The sequence below is a fragment of the Aotus nancymaae genome, unplaced genomic scaffold (genome assembly GCF_030222135.1).
Source record: "Aotus nancymaae isolate 86718 unplaced genomic scaffold, 86718_ANA_hifiasm-v0.15.2.pri h1tg000029l, whole genome shotgun sequence".
Lineage (NCBI taxonomy): Eukaryota > Metazoa > Chordata > Mammalia > Primates > Aotidae > Aotus > Aotus nancymaae.
This window is the reverse complement of record NW_026988442.1, coordinates 12,044,168-12,058,329: the sequence shown is the minus strand read 5'-3', so window position 1 is coordinate 12,058,329 and position 14,162 is coordinate 12,044,168. Positions and strand designations below refer to the sequence as shown.

Sequence of the window (14,162 nt, the reverse complement as noted above, 5' to 3'; positions counted from 1 at the left end):
AGCCCCAAAATAAAGCCAGGGAGTTATATTCTCCCCTCAGCTGTGCAGCACTGGGCAATGAACTTCAACTTTGTTAGGCTGTGTCCTCATTTACTAGGATGGATTCATGTGGTAGAAGTGGAGCTCAAAAAAGAACATGGATTTGAAAGCATTTAATAACCAGTAACCACAACCCTTATATGTAAGGAATGATTATCATTACTTCTTGTTCATCAATAACCTGTGTTCTGAATGCCTCCTCCTAAGAAGCTGGACACCAGACCTTTGTGTCTCATCTGATATGTGATTTGAAACCAGTGCAGGGGATCACAATCTCCTCTGGTTATCAAGCCAATTAAGTCTAAGCAGTTCTACCTTCTTTTGAAACAGAATCCTCCAGATTTAGTTGAGAGACACCACCCTAGGGAACTCAAGGGCTCTCTGAGAAGCTCAGGTTGCAGAGGAATGAAAAGCAAATCCTGAAAGACTTCAGTACACTTTTGTTTCAGTCTCAAACCAATGGAGCAAGTCCACACATAAAAAACAAAACCAAAAAGGCACAACAAGAATACCCTAGCAGGAAAACAACACCAAAAAACAAGAAGCCGGAGTCACTGAACACCTCCTGAGTACAAGGCACTGTGACAAACCTGGTTCCTTCTTTCCACTTACTGCTTACCAAGTCCCTGCACCCTGCTAAGCACTGACAAACATTTATTTGTGCTATCCTCACAACTACAGCTACCTGGAGATTCTGGTCACCATTTCATAGATGGTGTTAATCTAAGACCCAGATATTAAGTAACTTGCCCAAGGACATCCAGCCAGAATGTGGAGAAACAAGGATGCTCTTTTCAGGCAGGTGACTTGCATTACAAATGATGAGACTGTAACGATGGCAGTTAACATTTACTGAGTGCTGATATGTGCTAAGCACAGTTCTAGTTCTTTCCATGGAATAACTCAATGAAAACAATCCTATGAGGTAAGGACTCTTATTCCCATTTCACAGATGAGGAAACTGAGAGTCAGACAGGTTCTCTGGATTAGCACCAGTATTAAGATTAACCAGGATTTAGTATGGCTGGGTCAGGGTTCGTACTCCGGCAAAGCCCAAAGCCCATGTTCAAACCAGTACAGAAATTAGTTCACTAACTATTTACTGAGCACCTATTATGTGTCAAGCACTGTGCCAACCTCAAAGAATACATGCCCACATGGAACTTTCAGGCTTTTTATCTAGGTGCAGGGACACAAGACGAGCCATCAGGCAATCACAACACTAGGTTCCAGATGCTCTCAGCAGGTTGGCTAAGAATAGTATGTTGGGGAGTACATGGGAGCAGCAATATACCCAGTCTTGGGGCAGGGAAGGAGTGCAAATCTAAGAACTCAAGTCTACCCTGAGACCTGAAGGGTGGGGAGAGAAAAGAGAGACGGGTTCCAGGAAGAGCAAAACACAGGCTCTCAGGCCTGGTGGCAACTATGAGCTTTTGACAGATAATGTATAGGCCGGTGCTTCTTAAAGTTTAATGTGCATTTAAATCACTTGGTGACCTTGTTAAAATGCAGATTCTGATTCAGCAGGTCTGCGCGGGGCCTGAGACTCTGCATTTCTAACAAGCTCCTAAGTGATGATGACACTTTTGGTTCATGGACCATCCTATGAGTAGCAAGTGTTGGGCTTTGTTCTCAGTGCAGTGAGGAGACTGAGGAATTTTAAGTAGAAAAGGAATAAATCACATCTGCAGTTTTAAAGATCACTCTGACTACTGTGTATGTGTGTAAGGGTGCTGTGTGCAGCACGCTTCTGCTCTGGAGACGTAGTAATGTCCAGTCCTAGATCTGACACCTAATGAGGATAAATGAAATCATCTAGCCCAGTGCGGAGGCTGACTCATGCCTATAATCCCAGCACTTTGGGAGGCAGAGGTGAATGGACTGCTTGAGCCCAGGAGTTTGAGACCAGCCTTGGCAACATGCTGAAACCCCATCTCTACCAAAAGTTAGCTGGGCGTGGTGGCATGTGCTTGTAGTCCCAGCTACTAGGGAGGCTGAGGTGGGAGAATCACCTGAGTCAGTAAGCCATGATCCCACTACTGCACTCCAGCCTGGGTGACAGAGTAAAACTCTGTCTCAAAAAAAAAGAAAAGAAAAGAGAAAGGAAGGAAGGAAGGAAAGAGAAAGGAAGAGAAAGAAAAGAAAGAAAGAATGAGAAAGAAAGAAAAGAAAGGAAAAGAAAAGAAAAGAGAAATTACTTATAAATTCTTGGTCATACGTGAAGAGAAGCAGCAGCCAGGTGCAGAAGCAGAATGCCAAGGCATGCAGTGGTGAACCTTGAGCATACGTGGAAATTACCAGAAGGGCTTACTAACACATCTGAATCTGGGGCAGGGCCTGAGAATGTGCACTTCTACCAAGTTCCCAGGAGATGCTGCTGCTCTCGAAATCACACTTTGAAAACCACTGGTGTACTCGAAGAAGCACAAGCTTGAGGGCCATACAGGTATGACTTCAAATCCTAGACCTAGCACTTCCTAGCTGTGTGACTTTGGGTAAGTTTTTAAAACTCTTTTGAGTCTTGGTTTTTCATCTGTAAAATAGGAAAATACTACGAACCTCATGGTAGGGTGATGGTGGTAAAGATTAAATAAAGTTCACAGAGCACTTGGCACATAGTAGGTGCTTGCTAAGGTAGGGTGGCCCTGTTTTGGGTTGCACAAGAAAGCAGAACCAAGGAGGACACTGCAAGGGAGATGCAGCAGGTCTGCTCTAAGGGCTCTTCTAACAGGAGAGCCATGTAGCCAGTGAAAAGCCGTCACTGTGAGCTGAGTGACCATGGGAGGAGGTGGCAGAGGAGGTCTCTGCTCTGATGAACAGAGTGAATCAGAAGTCTCATGACTTCCCTTGAAGCTCAAGAAGTTCACAATTCCCTGGGAAATATTCGACATTTTATCAACCCAAGTAACTCAAAAGTAGAACAAAACAGGGCAAAGTTCCCTTCCAAGTTGGGTTTGAAAGGGTCAAAAAGACAATTTTTAGGCCCAGGTGTGGTGGTTCATGCCTGTAATCCCAGCACTTTGGGAGGCCGAGGTGGGTGGATCACCTGAGGTCAGGAGTTCGAGACCAGTCTGGCCAACATGGTGAAACCCCGTCTCTACTAAAAATACAAAAATTAGTTGGGTGTGGTAGTGAGCACCTGTAATCCCAGCTATTGGGGAGGCTGAGGCAGGAGAATTGCTTGAACCTGACAGGCAGAGGTTGCAGTGAGCCGAGATCACACCATTGCACTCCAGCATGGGTGACAGAGCAAGATTTTTGTCTCAAAAAAAAAAAAAAAAAGCTTTTAAAAGAACTCCAGGAGGCATATAATCCAGGAGCCCAGAGAGGGAAAGTGACAGACCCACGGTCACCTAGCAAGTTATCTGCAGAGTGAAGTAAGTCCAGCTGCACCCAAATTGGCATAGCCAAGTGATCAGAGGTCTGTCACCAGGCTGGGAGCCATGCTTAGAGACAGTGTGGGGTCACGATTTGTGGTGTTCAAGAAGAACTGTACTGCCATAGATGAACTGCTTACTTTCTCCTTTGACCATCCCTTTCCAATTCTTTTCCTCCCTGATTGTTCATCTCCCTTGTCTCTGCCCTAATTCAATGCCTTTCTTTTAACAAACTATTGCAGTCAATCTGGTATTTGTCCTTTACTTTGGGATGATTTTGAAAAGAGGAATAATGAAGGCAGACTAGTTCTACTACACATTAAAATATAGAGCTATCCAGGCCAGGCATGGTGGCTCACACCTGCAATCCCAGCACTTTGCCAGGAGAATCGCTTGAGGACAGACAGGAGTTTGAGAACAGCCTGGACAAAAGAGTGAGACCCTGTCTACAAAATATTTAAAAATTAGTCGAGTACAGTGAAGTGTGCTTGCAGACCTAGCTACTTGGGACGCTGAGGCAGGAGGATTGCTTGAGTCCAGGAGGCGGAGGTTGCGGTGAGCCGAGATCGCACCATTGCACTCCAGCCTGGGTAACAAGAGCGAAACTCCGTCTTAAAAAAAAAAAAAAAAAAGAACCATGTACCAAAGCCAGGCAAAGACATCACAAGAAAAGAAAGCTACAGACAACTATCCTGTGTGTTCATGACGATGATGAACAGATGAAAAAATTGTTAACAAAATATTAGAAAATTGAATCTAGGTTTATATATCATGAGCAAGTGGTGTTTATCCCAGGTTGGCTTAATATTTGAAGATCAATTTCTGTAATATACCAGATAAATAGAATAAAGGACAAAAACCATATGATCATTATAATAGATGCAGAAAAAGCCCTTGACAAAATCCAACATATTCATCATTAAAACTCTCAACAAATTAGGACTAGAAAGGAACTTCCTCAATCAGATAAAGGGCAGCTATGAAAATCCACAGCCAACATCACATTCAGTAGTGAAAAGCTGAATTATTTCCCCTAAGATCAGGAACAAGGCAAGGATGCCTACTCTTGCCATTTCCATTCAACACTATATACAAGCCAGTGCACTAAAACAAATATATTAATAATTAAGGGCCTCCCTGAAGAAGCATAGGGGAAAAAAAATTAAAAGAAATAAGCAAAAAGTGCTTTTAATTGCAGATCACATGATCATGTATCTAGAAAATCAGGAGGACTACACAAAACTACTAGATCTAATAAACAAGTTGAGCAAGGTCAGATTACAAGATCAATATATAAAAATTAATTGTATTTCCACATACTAGCAACAACAATCCAAAAATAAAACTAAAAACAAAGCTCCACTTAGTATCAAAAAGAATACAATATTTAGGAATATATATTTTAAAAGGACTTGCATATTGAAAATTCTGAAATTTGTAAGAGAAATGAAAGAAGATAATGGGGGAGATATTCCATGTTCATAGACTGGAAGACTCAGTATTGTCAGGACGTCAATTCTCCCCAGATTGATCTATAGATTCAATGCAATCCTTACCAAAATTCCAGCAGGTTTTTCTGTAGAAACTGACAAGCTGATCCTAAAATTTACATAAAAATACAAAGGACCCAGAACATCTAAAACAACCTCGAAAACATAATTGGAGGACTTAACACTCATAATTTCTAAACTTATTATAAAGCTACAATATCAAGACAATGTGGTAAGAATACGCATATAGCTCAGTGGAACTGAATTAAAAGTCTAGAAATAAATCTTCACATTTATAGTAAATTGATTTTCTTTCTTTCTTTTTTCTTTTTGAGATGGAGTTTCACTCTTACTGCCCAGACTGAAGTGCAATGGCGCGATCTAAGCTCACAGCAACCTCTGCCTCCCAGATTCAAGCAATTCTCCCACCTCAGTCTCCCAAGTAGCTGAGATTATAGGCATGGGCTACCACGCCAGGTAAATTTTGTATTTTTAGTAGAGATGGGGTTTCTCCATGTTGGTCAGGCTGGTCTCGAACTCCCAACTTCAGGTGATCCGCCCACTTTGGCCTCCCAAAGTGCTGAGATTACAGACGTAAGCCATTGCGCCCAGCTGTAAATTGATTTTCAACAATGCTGCCAAAGCAAATTCAATAGAAAAACAATAAGTCTTTTCAAAAAATAATGCTTGGACAATTGGGTAGCCATATGCACATGGAACCTCAGAACATACACCCAAAAATTAAGTCAAAATGGATCACAGAACTAAATAAAAAAGCTAAAACTAAAAAACCTCTAGAAGGAAAAATAAGCAATCATCATGATCTTGGGTTATGCAAAGATGTCTTAGATACAACACCAAAACCAGAATCCATTAAAAAAATTATAATAAATTAGATTTCATAAAAATTAAAAAACTTTTACACTTCCAAAGATACCACTAAGAAAATGAAAAGATGGGCTAGAGACTAGGGGAAAATTCTTTGCAAATCACATATCTGATAAGGAATTTGTGTCCAGACTATACAAAGAACACTTAAAACTTAACAAGAAAATGACAATCTAATTAAAAAATGGACAAGAGAGTTGTATAGACATTCACCAAAGAAGATATATGAATGGCTAATAAGCATATGAGATATTTAATATCATTTGTCAATAGGGAAATGTAAACCAAAACCACAGTGGAATACCACCACATACCCGCTAGAATGGCTAAACTCAGAAACACAGACAAGTGTGGACCAGAATGTGGAGAAAAAGGAAACCCTCATATATTGTTGGCAGGGATATAAAATGGTAGTCACTGATACAGTTTGGATGTTTGTCCCTTCCAAATCCATGTTGTGACGTGATCCCCAATGGAGGGCCCGGTGGGAGGTGTCTGGGTCACAGGGGTGGATCCCTCATGAATGGCTTGGGACTACCCTCTCAGTATTGAGTGAGTTCTCACTCACTGATTTCACATAAGATCTGATAGTCTAAAACAGCCTGGCGAACATTCACATGTGCTCATATTCTCCACTGGCACCCCACTGCCATGTGACATGCAGCCTTCTGCCACCAGAAGCAGAGGCCAGCACTATGCTTTGTGCACAGCCTGACGAAGCATGAACCAAATAAACCTCTTTTTACTTGAGACAGGGTATTTTTTTTTTTTTTTTTTTTTTTTTGCGACAGGGTCTCACTCAGGTTGAAGTGCAGTGATGCTCACTGCAATCTCAACTTCCCAGGCTCAAGTGACCTTCCCACCTTAGCCTCTCAAGAAGCTGGGACTACAGGTGTGTACCACCATGCCCAGCAAATTTTTGTACTTTTAATAGAGATTGAGTTTCACGATGTTGCTCAGGCTGCTCTTGAACTCCTGGGCTCAAGTAATCCACCCGCTTCAGCTTCTCAAAGTGCTGGGATTACAAGCATGAGCCACCACATCCGGCCAAATAAACCTTTTTTCTTTATAAATTACCCAGCCTCAAGTATTCCTTTATAGCAATACAGTCTCCCAAAGTGCTGGGATTACAGGTATGAGCCACTGTGCCTGGTCCATTTTATAGCTTTTTAAAGATTGACAAATAAAAACTGAATATATTTATGGCATACAACATTAATGTTTTGATACTTTTATGGCTTTTTAATACTTTTTTCTATGTACATGGATCACCCTTATTTAAAATAAATACATTTACAGGCACAGTAGCTCACGACTGTAATCCCAGCATTCTGTGAGGCCGAGGCAGGTGGATTACTTGAGCCCAAGAGTTTGAGACCAGCCTGAGCAACATGTCAAAACCTCGTGTCTACAAAAAAATACAAAAAATTAGTGAGGAACAGTGGTGCTCGCCTGTAGTCCCAGCTACTCTGGAGGCTGAGGTGGGAGGTTCACTTGAGCTGGGGAGGCAGAGGCTGCAGTGAGCAGAGATCACGCCACTGCACTCCAGCCTCGGCGCAGAGTGAGACCTTGTCTCAAAATAATGAATAAATAAATAAATAAATAAAATTAAAAAAAATACATTTAGGCTGGGTGTGGTAGCTAACGTCTGTAAGTGGGAGAATCACTTGAGCCCACCAGTCTGAGGCTGCAGTTAGAGTGAGCTATGATTCTACTACTGCACTCCAGCCTGGAGGACAGGGTAAGACCCTGTCTCTAAAAAAATTAAAAAATTAAAAATAACGATATCTATTCATTTGTATTTTAAGAAGCGAAGGAAATGGGTTGCTTCTGAAAATATCTGGATGAGTTCCACTGAAGATGTGCAGAGAGTGGGATATCTAAGGTAAGAATTATGAGGGGGGGTTCTGGTACCAGGTTTGTGGGTAAGCAGACAGATCAGCAATTTTTAATCTTGGAGAGGGTGTCACAAATCCCTCTGAGAAACTTAATAAAGCTACAGATATTGCTCTCAGAAAAAATATTCCAATACACAGAGAATCAAGGACTAGAAGTTCATGGGCCTCTGGTAAAACCCCTGGATACCGTTCCAACTTTTTATGATTCTGACTTCCTCACCTTCTATATTCCTGACAGCCTGACAGAGGATGTTTGGTCTGCAGTTCTTTTCTGTAAAGTAGCAGCAAAGTACCTGTTTCTTAGGAAATTCCTTTAAATCTTCTTTTAATTTTTAATTGATCACCTCATTAACTCCCATGTGAAGTTCACTCTGAAAAGTCAATTAAATATTTAGTAATCATCTTCTGCATGTTCACCGCCATGCAAGGAGTCCTAAGAGATGTGAACCAGCCCATTCAACATCATTTTGCTTTTGCTACTTGGTTTGCCGCAAAGGAACAAGGTGATGGCAATCTAGAAGCCTTTTGTGCTGTAATCTAACACTCCATCACTGGCAAAGATACAGGTGATCTGGAATGTTATAAAGCTCAAGAGAACCAAGAATCAAGGTCTTTCCCTCCCTTTTGTATTCTTGGAGGTGGGGAGGGTTGGGCACTCAGAAATATCTGCCCTAAACTGCTGTCTAATGAAGGGCTGCTAGGACTAAAAAGTACCCCTAACCACTCCAAATTCACCCCACCCAGTTTAAAAGGTGTGAACAATTAACATCTTCCAAAGAAAATAGGAAGTTTCCCTGAGAACTAAAAATTATTTCATTGACTCACATTTCTCTGTAACCAGAAGTCAAACTTTTCTGAAGCCCTCTGCCTTGCAATCTCCTTTCCCATAAATAGCATCAACTAGCAGCAATACATCTGGCCAATCTGAACAGCCTTTTTGGTTCCTGTTCCATGCCTTTCCTACTGCAAAAGCAGCATTTTCCTTAACAGACTACAGTCTTCTCTTTCTAAAAGACAGTCACCATTTTTTTTTTTTTTTTGAGACAAAGCCTCACTCTACTACCTAGGCTGGAGTGCAGTGGTGAGATCTCAGCTCACTGCAACCTCCACCTCCTGGGTTCAAGTGATTCTCCTGCCTCAGCCTCCCGAGTAGCTGGGATGATAGGTGCCTGCCACCACACCCAGAAAATTTTTTTTGTATATTTTTTAGAGCTGGGGTTTCGCCATGTTGTCCAGGCTGGTCTTGAACTTCTGACCTCAAGTGATCTGCCCACCTCAGCATCCCAAAGTGTTGGAATTACAGGTGTGAGCCACCGCACCCGGCAAGAGTCACCATTTTAAGACCATGTCAATAACTGTTCCCTCAGATTAAGCAAAAAAATAAAAATAAAAATAAAAAATAAAAAAAGAGAGAGAGAGAGAAAGAAAGAAAAAAAAGGCTTTGGGCAGAGTTTGCCAACAGTTAACTGAAATCAATTACCCAATCAGTTAAAGTTTAACAAGAATCCAACTGCATGTGAATGAAGACTAACGACAGCTAGAGACTACTTCACAAGCAGGGCCATGGAACCAAGGAACTCACAGAGCAAGAAAAAAAAAGAAAAAACCCAAAACAAAACAAAAAACGAATTAGCCACAGGAAACTGAAAATGTAGCCTTTATTTCAGAGCCCACAGACACGTAGCTGTTGAGTAGAGACATATGGAAGACTCAAAGCTGGAATTTGGGAGTAGGGAAAAAAAGCACAGCAGGCTGCGGAAGTCCAGGTGAAACTAATAACCACCCTCAAAAAGCAAAGGCAACCGGGCTTCAAGCTTGAGGCCAGAAAGTGAAGAAATGCACTGCTCTTCTGTCCCCACCTTGGGTGTTTATGAAAGAACTCAGCCAGCCCAAGCAGCAGGCCTAGACAGCTCACCTCAGGGGGACTTCAAACCTTGGAGTAAAGTTACAGAGCGCCCTATCTGTGCTAGGCACTTTCATCTCGTACTTCATTTAATCATCACAACAATCCCTTGAGGAGAGTGTCATCCTTGTTTAAAAACTGAGACTATGAAAAAGTTCTGGAGACAAATGGTGCTAACAGCTGCACCATCCATGGGAATGTCCTTAATGCCACTGAACCACACACTTGAAAATGCTTAAAGTGGTAGATTTTGTTATGTATATTTTACCACAATAAAAAATTTTAACATAGGGTAATTGAGGCTTAAAAGGGCAAACAGTTTTTCCAAAATCACATAACCAGTCCAAAGTCACAAAAGTAATCACAGTGTCAGAGCTGGGAGTCCAGCCCAGATTCTCAGACCAAGCATAAGATCAGGATTTCAAACCCTGGGAGGTCTGTCGGTTTAATGCAACAGGCATAGGTGAGAAACCATGTTAGGAAGGGAGAGAAGGAAGCAAGGAAGAGGAATGAGATGGAGCTGAGAAGTGCTGGGTATCCCTATCCATGCCCCATTTGGAAAACTCTAGTGTCAGCAAATGGTTCAGGGATCAAAGCAGACTTGGAGGTGGTAGGTGGCTCCTATTATACATTTGTGGCCAGATGGCCCTGCTCATCCTGGGTCCTTCCCACCTTCTTGTCAGTCCCCAGAGATCAAAACTCAACCTTCTCCAACATTCTGTGACCTGCTTCATTAATGCCAAGATCAAAGGGAGACGTTTGTCCAAGTTGTAAAATAGAAACCAAGAGGCAATATTAATGTAATCCCGACCTCCTCTGTACTTCCTGAGGGGGATGAAGGGCATTCCTTTAAAGCGACCCCCTCAGAGAAGCACATTTAACCAAGGCCTGATGTCAGTACCTCAGCTTCAAGGACACAGTAGCTCCTGCAGAACATGAGCCAGGTGGGAAACCTGAGTGATGAGACAGACGATACAACCAACACAACAGCTTGCAGAGATCACAGGGACCATCAACATGGAAAAAACAAAGTAAGTCTGATTTTATAGGCATATTAGCAAAACTCACCCTAAATGCAAGTATTCTAAACTACAAAATTTTCAACTTGAAATTTAGAAATCAAGTCCAAACCTGAATTTCACATACGACATAGGTGGAAGGCAGACTAACAAAGCCAAAGTAATTTGCCCCAAGCCACACAATGCAACAGTGGCAGTGTTGGGACCAAGCCCAGGCTGCTGACTCCTGCTCCACTGTTCCTTCTTCAATCAGCTGATGTCTACCTGCATGGGGTCCAGAGGAGACAGCAACTTCCTGCATACAAGACTGATGGCAGAGTTCAGGCCTCTGGCCTTCTGTTCCAGGACTCTACCATCCAACCTGATTAGCACCATATTCCACTGTTAAAAACAGCTTTGGCTGGGCAAGGTGACTCATGTCTGTAATCCCAGGACTTTGGGAGGTCAAGACGGGAGGACTACTTGAGGCCAGTGTAAGGCCGGTTGCCTCGCCAGGAGCTCAGACGCACACCCCCGCTTTTGTCCGAGGCCCACATAGCTGAAGGCAGATGGGATCCCCTCACTTGATCCCTGCCAAGAGTTGGTCCTTGTCCTGGCCTCTCTGCCTTCTGCACCTTCTATTTCTGTCTCTCTATGCCACCATCCTTGTCCCTGAAGCTTTGGTTGACAGTGCCATCTCCATCACACCCAGAGCACTGGCCTGGCCGAGAGTGGGCTCGTGTTTCCAGAGCAGGAGACACAGTCAACAGGGACAATGCACCTGGGCAATTGCTGGACACAGCAGAGCCTAGGAGGGTCCCACTGGGGACAGTGTAGTAGGAAGGACACTTGGGACATGCCCATGCCTCAGGCCACCAAGACTGCCATCAACAGGAGTGTCAGCCTCAGGCACTAGGTGAAGGACAAGCAAGGACAAGCTGAGGGGACAATGGCCTTGTGGGTGTAAGGTTTGTTCTTGGGTTCTTGCCGAGTTTAAAAGGAAGAAACTGAGGCCAACACAAGAAGATCCAATGTGAAGGAATTTATTCAGGCTCCCGGGCGAGGTTCTGCGGTCCTGCGGTCCGACAGGAGGGGCCAGAGAAGTCATGCGGACTCCTCTCAGAGGTGGGGTTTTATAGGGAGTGAAGGAGCTCGATTGGTTGTGGGAGAGCAGGACTACTATTGGGTAAGGTTACAAGCCTTTGTTTGAATACAGGACTTGGCTGCTATTGGTTAGAATTACTCGGCTGCTATTGGCTAGAAAGACTCGGCTGCTATTGGCTACTATTGGCTAGAATCACAAGACCCCGCTTGCATACTGGGTTCTTTAAGGGAAAGCCAGGCTGTGCGAGAAAGGGAGAAGGGAACATGCCTGAGCATGTCCGAGCTTTCAGACAAAAGGTGGGTGGTGTGTCCGAGCTCCCAGCGAGGCAACCGGCCTTACAGCCAGGAGTTCAAGACCAGTCTGGGCAACATAGCAAAACCCCATCTCTAGGAAAAATATAATAAAAAAATTAGCTGGATGTGGTGCTTGCCTGTAGGCCCAGTTACTCAGAAGGCTGAGGCAGGATGATCACCTGAACTCGGGAAGTCAAGCTGCAGTGAATTATGATCACACCACTGCACTCCAGCCTGGATGACAGAGTGAGACCCTGTCTCAAGTAATAATAACAAACAACAAAACCAGTTTCTGTGCCTTTGACTGGGGCTGAAGGGACTACTAACATTGCCTCCATTAGCACAAAGGAACCTTGATGTCATTCATTCCATTCCTCCGTTTCTGTACTGGATCAAACCCAAGTAGCTTCAAAACAATGTGAACTGACATAGCTATTATACTCCTATACACCGAAGGAAACTGAAAAACATATGTTCACACAAAAACTGACAACTGAATGTTCACAGCAGCACTAAATGAAAACAATCTCATTGTCCATCAACTGATGAATGGATAAACAAGCTGTGGTACATCTATACAAGGGAATATTCAGCCATAAAAAGGGATGCGATACTACTGATACATGATACAACATGGAGAACTTTGAAAACATTATGTTAAGAAGCCAGACACAAAAGATCACATATTATAGAATTCTCTTTATACGAAATGTCCAGAATAGGCAAATCCATAGGGACAGAAGGTAAATTAGCAGTTGCCTAGGGCTACGGGGAGGGAAGAGTAGGGAGTGACTCTCCTTTTGGGGTGATGAAATATTCCGAATTACACAGTGGTGACAAACATCACATTTAGTGTATGCACAACCTGTGAATACACTAAAACCCACTCAATTGTATACTTGAAAAGGGCAAATTTTATGGCATATGAATTATATCCATAAAAAAGATAATAAAAACCAAAACAGTATGAATGAATGATGTGAGAGAAGTAGAGTTTTATTCTCCAAACTGAAGTTTCCAGACTCTTGCGACATCTAGAAATGTACTCAATAGACATTTCCCAAGTTCCAATGAAATAATATTCCCAAGAACTGTTTTCCATAAAGAGTGAGACATGAGCCCGCCTCTAAATTCAGACCTAGCTAGATCAACTCTGTGTCCTGTAACTTCACAGAGTACTCTAAATCTAAGGATGGAAGAAGACAGGAAAATCGAAGAGAACTTCAGTTTACACCAGCTGTCTTCTAAGTCTTGCCCTGCAGGTTCAGGAAACACCCACTAAACTAACATCGTTCTGGGAGATGGCAGCCCAACCCTTGGGGAAGAAGAGCCATCCACCAAGGAAAGAGAGAAAGGGAAAAGTTCACAAGCCACTTGAAACTTGCACCCACAACCCTAACTTTCAAAACAAAGGACAAACCAAAAACCCAGCTGTTCCCACGGCCCCTGAATCCACTAGTTCAGTTCCTCTTTGGCTGTATGACTCACCTCAGAAACCCATACACTATAAAGTAGATCTACTGCAACCCCCCCATGGTTATGAAATGAGGGTGTGTATGAGGGTGTGGGGACTATTTTGACTTCTGTGTAATGAAGTGCTGACACAAGGAAACTCAAGTCTGTGACTCCACTTTGCCCCTTACTCACATACCCCTGTAATAAATTTGCTTTCACACCTTTTCACCAGATGTGGTTTCTCCATATGCACCCTTTAAAAAACGATCTCTGTGGGTCACTGCATATGTTACATACTCAGTAACTGAGTTATTTTAAATCAGTTACTGTTTTCAGTACAATACTCCCAGGTGGCACAACAAACACTAAATCACAGTACTTTCAGGGTTTTGTTGTTGGTGGTGTTTTTATTGTTTTGTTTTGGTTTTTCTTGAGACATGGTCTCACTCTGTCGCCCAGGCTGGAGTGCAGTGGCATGATCTTGGCTCACTGTACCCTCCGCCTCCAGGGTTCAAGTGATTCTTGTGCCTCAGTCTCCCAAATAGCTAGGATTACAGGTGCGTGTCACCACACCCGGCTAATTTTTATATTTTTAGTAGAGAGAGGGTTTCGCTATTTTGGCCAGGCTGGTGTCGAACTCTTGGCCTTGAGTGATCTGCCTGCTTCAGCTTCCTACAGTGCTGAGATTACAGGTGTGAGCCACTGCTCCCGGCCTG

General features: G+C 43.0%; 1 protein-coding gene across 3 annotated transcripts in view; it reads right to left on the bottom strand.

Moving 5' to 3' along the window:
• The window catches only part of TM9SF4 (transmembrane 9 superfamily member 4), a 54,920-nt gene that overhangs the window by 37,903 nt on the left and 2,855 nt on the right, over positions 1-14,162 (bottom strand). Inside the window, exon 1 of one of the 3 annotated variants that reach the window (XM_064382310.1) lies at positions 3,913-4,002. The exons of the other annotated variants lie outside the window; for them this stretch is intronic. The gene's annotated coding sequence lies outside the window, so the exon portion shown is untranslated. Of the gene's footprint in view, positions 1-3,912; positions 4,003-14,162 lie in introns of those variants that run through there. 3 annotated transcript variants of the gene reach the window in all.